Source organism: Helianthus annuus, chromosome 14 (assembly GCF_002127325.2).
Source record: "Helianthus annuus cultivar XRQ/B chromosome 14, HanXRQr2.0-SUNRISE, whole genome shotgun sequence".
Classification (NCBI taxonomy): Eukaryota; Viridiplantae; Streptophyta; class Magnoliopsida; order Asterales; family Asteraceae; genus Helianthus; species Helianthus annuus.
In genome coordinates this window covers 53,236,752-53,243,335 of record NC_035446.2, presented here as the reverse complement: position 1 = coordinate 53,243,335, position 6,584 = coordinate 53,236,752, and the positions used below count along the sequence as shown (strand labels likewise).

Genomic DNA, 6,584 nt, shown 5'->3' with positions numbered 1-6,584 from the left:
ATTTGGAAAGTTATGGAGGGTGGAAGGTTTGGGAAGAAGAAGAAGAAGAAGAGTGGTGGGTCTTGAGAGAAAGAAAGAGATGATGTAAAGTGAAAGAGAATGGGTGGATGGGGAAGTATTCACGTGACCATGTTTTGTTCTTATTAGATTTTATTATTTTTTTTATATAAAAGCGGAACCCCAAACGACCGACACAAAAATTCTGCGTACCGTAATTTTACGGTCTCACCGTAAATTACGGTGAGACCTGAACATCAATTCTCCACCGTAACACAGTAGACTTACGCCGTAAAGCCCCAACCAATTCCAATTTCCACCGTAAATTACGGTATTACCGTAATTTACGGTAAACACTGACCCTCAATTCTCTGCCGTAACTCAGTAGAATATCACCGTAAAGCCCAACACTTTTGAACAACCACCGTAAATTACGGCTGTACCGTAAATTACGGTGCTCACTGGGCATCTCTTCTTTGCCAACAATTGAGGTTTTATGTGAAAAATTTTTAGATTTTTTAATTTTTTCGACTTTTTTATGTTTTTTTAATTTTTTCACAAACTTGTAAAAATTACCCTACCCCCTCAAAAATCCCGTGTTGTCCTCAACACAATGTAAGAGCAATTCGTGACCCGAACATCCCCACACTTGTTTCGAACACGGACTTCGAGGAACTATGGCAATTGTGCAATTATACAAAACAAAACAAAACAAACTACTACTATGTACACTACCACCAAACCTGGGCCTCTCATGGTTGTTCCTCATCGACCGGGCGTAAGATATAGCCCGCTTTGTCAAGCTCCAAGTTGTTGATGTCATTTCCCTCCAAGTACGGCTTCAAGCGGTGACCGTTCACCGTTTGTTGTTTCAATGTTTGCTCGTCTTGAATGTCTACATCACCAAATCGCCCAACTCTTCGAATAACATACGGACCCATCCATTTGCTTTTAAGCTTGCCCGCGAACATCTTCAATCGTGAGTTGTACAACCAAACTTTCTGCCCCACTTCGAACGTTTTCTTGCGCAATTTCGCATCATGTACTTTCTTTAGTTTATCCTTATAAGCCGATGCACATTCGTACGCCTCATCTCGAATCTCTTCTATCTCGCTCAATTGCAACTTCCTCAACTTACCCGCCTCATCGTAATCCGCGTTGACTGTCTTGATCGCCCAATGCGCCCGATGCGCCAACTCCATTGGCAAGTGACAACCCTTACCATACACCATCCGGTAAGGTGTTGTGCCAATCGGAGTCTTGTAGGCCGTACGGTACGCCCACAAAGCATCATCCAACTTGCTCGACCAATCCTTTCTATCCGTTCTTACCGTCTTCATGAGGATCTCCTTGATTTGACGGTTGGACACTTCGACTTATCCACTCGTTTGCGGATGGTAAGGTGTGGCGACTCGGTGGTTCACGCTATACCTCTTCAATAATTTTCCGAAGTTGAAGTTCTTGAAATGTGAACCACCATCACTTATAATAACCCGCGGGATTCCAAAGCGAGAGAAGATGTTGGATTGAACAAATTTACAAACAACCGAGTGGTCGTTCGTTCGTGTTGCAATAGCGTCAATCCACTTCGAGACATAATCCACTGCCACAAGAATATAAAGAAAGCCATTCGAATTCGGAAACGGACCCATAAAATCTATTCCCCATACATCAAATATCTCTACAACCAAGATTGGTTGTAGTGGCATCTCATCCCTCTTCGATATGCTACCCATCTTTTGGCAGTTTATACAATTCCGGGCGAACTCAATTGCATCCTTAAAAATAGTGGGCCAATAAAACCCACAAGATAGTACCCGATAGCCGGTTTTATGCCCACTAAAATGACCCCCGCAAGCGGACGAATGGGCATGAGTTAAGATTTCCAACACTTCCGTCTCGGGCACACACCTCTGTATAACTTGATCCGGTCCGATCTTGAAGAGATCCGGCTCATCCCAAATGTATTGCCTCACTTGGACCATAAATTGTTGTCGACGCTTTTTGGTCCAATGAGTTGGAATGGCACCCGTGGCTAAATAGTTGACATAATGAGCGTACCACGGTGCAACAAAAGTGGAAACGGCTAAAAGTTGCTCATCGGGGAAACTTTCATTGATTTCACTCACATCATCGATCCCCTCCACCGGAATCCGAGACAAATGATCCGCTACTACATTCTCACTTCCTTTCTTGTCTCGGATCTCTAGATCGAACTCCTGTAATAATAAGACCCACCGAATCAAACGCGGCTTCGCATCTTTTTTCTCCATCAAGTACTGGACCGCACTATGATCCGAATAAACCACTACCTTGCTTCCCCAAATATACGAGCGAAACTTATCTAAAGCATACACCACCGCTAGTAATTCCTTCTCGGTTGTGGTGTAGTTAAGTTGCGCTTCGGATAAAGTTTTGCTTGCATAGTAAATAACCACCGGTTTCTTGTCAACCCGTTGACCCAAAACTGCACCAATAGTAGTGTCGCTCGCATCACACATTATCTCGAACGGCTTTGACCAATCGGGTGGTTGCAAGATAGGCGCCTTGACCAAGTGTTCCTTCAAAACAGTGAAAGCTTGCATACACTCGTTAGTAAAATCAAACGGGACATCTTTTAATAACAAATTGCATAAGGGTTTGGTGATAACACTAAAACCCTTAATGAAACGTCGATAAAAACCCGCGTGTCCCAAGAATGACCTTACACCCTTAACATTTTTAGGAGGTGGCAAAGATGATATTACCCGTATCTTTGCCTTATCCACCTCCATCCCCCTTTCCGAAATCACATGCCCCAACACAATGCCCTCTTGCACCATGAAATGACTTTTCTCCCAACTTAGCACTAAATTTTTCTCAACGCACCTTTTCAAAACCTTTTGCAATTCGTTGAGACAATTATCAAAAGTAGTGCCAAAAATGGAGAAATCATCCATGAATACTTCGAGCGACTCTCCAACCATGTCCGAGAAAATACTCATCATACATCGTTGGAACGTTGCCGGAGCATTACACAAGCCAAATGGCATTCGCCTAAACGCAAAGGTGCCATATGGACATGTGAAGGTGGTCTTGTGTTGGTCATCCGGGTGTATGGCGATTTGATTATAACCCGAGTACCCATCTAAGAAGCAATAATATTTTTGACCCGACAATTTTTCAATAATTTGGTCAATGAAAGGTAGCGGGAAATGGTCCTTAGAAGTGGCGGCATTCAATTTTCGGTAGTCAATACACACCCGCCACCCGGTAACCGGTCGGGTGGCAATTTGTTCACCACTTTCATCCTTGACTACTTGAATTCCGGCCTTCTTAGGCACAACTTGGGTGGGACTCACCCAAGCGCTATCCGAAATCGGATAGATGATTCCCGCATCCAACCATTTAATTACCTCCTTTTTAACTACCTCCCTTAGGTTTGGGTTCAACCGCCTTTGAGCTTCTCGTGTCGGTTTGGCATCTTCGGTCGTGATGATTTTATGCATGACAATGGATGGACTAATTCCTTTGAGGTCGGCAATCGTCCATCCAATAGCACCCTTGTTCGCTTTTAAAACCTCCATCAATGCTTGCTCTTGTGCCAACTCCAAATTAGAGGCAATAATGACCGGTAAAGTGTCATTATCCCCTAGGAATACATACTTCAAATGGTTAGGCAAGTCCTTGAGCTCCAACTTTGGTGCTTCCTCCAATGATGGTTTTGTACCCGAATCGATCTCCACCGGTAAACCCTCGAATTGATGGGTCCACGGTGGTCTACCTTCTTTCATTGCCATAGCATCTTGTGCTTCCTCTTCAACCCGTAGTGCATAAGCATGTACCTGTTCAGAAAAGTCACACAGGCAAATATCCAAACCATCCTCCTCATACTCATGCGGGTTGCATCCATCTACTATGTCTGCCATGAAACACTCATCAACACCGTTAGCATTAGAATTGTTAGTAAAAACATTCAAACGCATTTTTCGATTTCCAAACGCCATATCAACTGTACCAAATCTACAATCAATAATAGCATGTGCGGTGCTTAAAAATGGCCGACCCAATATTATATTTTGTTGTTGCTTAGGGTCCGCCGATGAGTAATCCAAGACTAAGAAGTCCACCGGGTAATAAAACTCATCAATTTTTACAATGACATTTTGAACCATACCCCGGGGCAACTTATGAGACAAATCGGCCAAAACAACCGTCGTCTCCACCCTTGCTAATGGACCAAAGTCATATTGGTCGTATAAGCCCCCCGGTAAAATGCTAACTCCGGCTCCAAGATCTAGCAACGCCTTAGCCATTTGAAAATTACCAACTTGTACATTAATCAATGGCGTACCCGGATCTTGGAGCTTAGGAGGAAGCTCTCCATTCAACACCGCACTTACTTGCCCGGTCAAATCCACCTGCTTAGGCACTTTCTTCTTGTTTTGCCTTTTTTGTGTACATAATTCTTTTAAGAATTTTGCATAAGCGGGGACTTGTTTTATTGCATCGAGGAGTGGGAGATTTATTTTTACTTGTTTGAACATATCCCACATCTCCTCTTTTTGAGGACCTCTCGACACAATAAAATTTTTCTTTCCCGGATCAAGTAGGGCCGATGGAAATGGAACTTGACTCGGTTCACCCTCAACTTTTTCATTCTTTTCACTTTCACCCAAACCCGGTTTTTTAATAATTGTTTCTTTTGGTTTAACCGGTGAAAGTTCATCATCACTTTCAATTCCCGTGATATCCTCAACCACCCCCTCAACCAATTCGGGTGACAAATTGGCTTTAAATTCTTTCCCACTTCTTAAAACACTAACATGATTAATATTAACATTACCTCGTGACGAACCATGTGAAGGGTTTACCTTAGTGTCGCTTGGAAGTTGACCCTTTCCTTTCTTCAATTCCGCCACATCGGTTGCTAATTGACCCATTTGGGTTGTTAGTGATTGGATGCTTTTATCACGAACCTCATCTTTTTGCATTCGCACTTCGTCAAGTTGGTTCCGTTTTTGCATCTCCATTTGCATGCTCTTCAACATCTCCATCACCTCGTTTCCACCCGAAGACCCCCCTTGTTCTTGACTCGTTTGGTATTGCTTTTGATAACCTTGGTTATTTCCGCCTCGGTATCCACCTTGATTATTGTAAGATGGCCGTGAACCAAAATTACCTTGGCTACCTTGAAAATTTGGGTTCGCTTGATTTGAAGGGTTCCCATATCTAAAGTTCGGATGGTTCCTCAATCCGGGGTGGTAGGTATTAGAATTCATGTTGTTGTAGTTCCTACCACCTCCTCCTTGACCTTGACCTTGAACCGCATGGACTTCCTCGTATTGCCCTTCCAACATCCCTTGGCAATTTTCAGCCGCATGACCTATCTCATTACACAAAGCACAAACATCATATATTTGGTTAGTGGTTTGAACATTACCATCATCTATGGCGTGCACTTGCGGTCGGGTAGTGGTCGGTCGGGCTCTTCTTGAAGCTTGAGCTTTCCTCTTTGACGTAGTTGCCATGCTTTCCAAGAACTCCCAATCTTCATTCTCATAGTTTGTTCCAAAAGTCCCACCGGTAATGGACATCAAATCGCGAGCATCTTCGGCACTCAACCCCTCGTGAAAAGCATTCATTAACTCCCACAATTTGATTCCATGGTGAGGGCAATTCTTTATCATCATATTGAATCGTTCAAACGCTTCATGGAACATCTCACCATGTTGTTGTTGGAAGCTCCTCAACCCCTTTCTAGCATCATTGGTCTTTTGGGCGGTATAGAACTCGTCTAAGAAAGTTTGTTGTATTTCCCCCCAAGTGTAAATAGATGCCGAAGGCAAAGTGTAGAACCACTTCTTTGCCTTATCCTCCAAAGAAAACTGAAATAAGACCAACTTGACTTCATCGGCCGAAAAACCTTGACTCCCAAAAGTGTTGCAAATTGAGTCATAGGCCTTTAAATGGAAATACGGCTCCTCCGTTGCTAACCCTTTGTACTTTGGTAAGCATTGCAACGAGTTTGTTCTTACTTCAAAAGTTCTCCCTTGGTTGTTGTGAGGGATAACCACCGGTGACGGGTTTTGAGTAATGATTGGCCTGAAATGTGCCTCTATTCCCCTTGCTTGTTCCCTAAGATGCCTTCTTGGAACACCCAATCGACCCCTTGGACGAATAGGACCCATTGGTCTTGGTATCGGCCCTTGTGGTGCAATTGATTGTTGGGGCATCGGTGGGTATTGAATCGGCCTTTGAAATTGTGGTTGTACATGTTGTGGCCGAACTTGTTGCAATGGAATAGGTTGTTGTATTGGTGGCCCTTGTGGTCTTGGCCGAATATGTTGTGGTATAATTTGTTGTTGTGGCATGCCACCAACACTTGCCATCCCTTGAGATTGACTTTGCAAATACCCAAACTCCCCTTGATCACCATAACCTCCATAACCGTACCCATCATCTTCATAACCCTCATAATCTTCAAATCCCTCATCATAACCATCTCCTTGAATTCCCGAGGTCTGCCCAAATGGGATGGTCAAATACTGAAAGCCCGATTGTTGTTGTTGTGGTCTAAAAGATGAAGTAGTATGCACGATAGTTGA

The 6,584-nt window shown here is 43.5% G+C and overlaps 1 non-coding gene across 1 annotated transcript; it reads left to right on the top strand.

Moving 5' to 3' along the window:
• The first annotated feature begins 5,637 nt into the window (after positions 1–5,637).
• Positions 5,638–5,743, top strand: LOC118486935. The gene has a single exon (XR_004880102.1). It is a non-coding gene; the product is annotated as a small nucleolar RNA R71 (small nucleolar RNA).
• The last annotated feature ends 841 nt before the right edge of the window (positions 5,744–6,584 follow it).